This window comes from Sinocyclocheilus rhinocerous, unplaced genomic scaffold (assembly GCF_001515625.1).
Source record: "Sinocyclocheilus rhinocerous isolate Xijiao unplaced genomic scaffold, SAMN03320098_v1.1 scaffold534, whole genome shotgun sequence".
In the NCBI taxonomy this organism is placed as follows: Eukaryota; Metazoa; Chordata; class Actinopteri; order Cypriniformes; family Cyprinidae; genus Sinocyclocheilus; species Sinocyclocheilus rhinocerous.
In genome coordinates, this window is record NW_015646352.1 from 2239306 (window position 1) to 2239660 (window position 355).

Below are 355 nucleotides of genomic sequence, written 5' to 3' on the forward strand. Positions count from 1 at the left end.
ACACCAGCCCACCTCTCCACCTTCAACCCCGCCCAACTCAGAGCCCTCCACCCCAAACTCAAGCCCGACAGCGGCTGCCCTGGGGGCCCACACCCAGAGGAAGAGGGTCCAACCCTCTGGGCTCCCATGCAAACAGAAGTCAAAAGTCAAGCACACCAGCCAAGCCAAAGGAGTCGAGCAGAAGACTGACGACATGCAGTGACCACAGGTACCAGCCAGAGTTATAAAAACCCATAATGTTTTTACTGAGTCTTATAATAATAATAATTATAATTACATTTTATTCGTTTATTATTTAATCAAAATAACTATATTATTATTGTAATAATTATTAATAATAATTCAATGACTATAA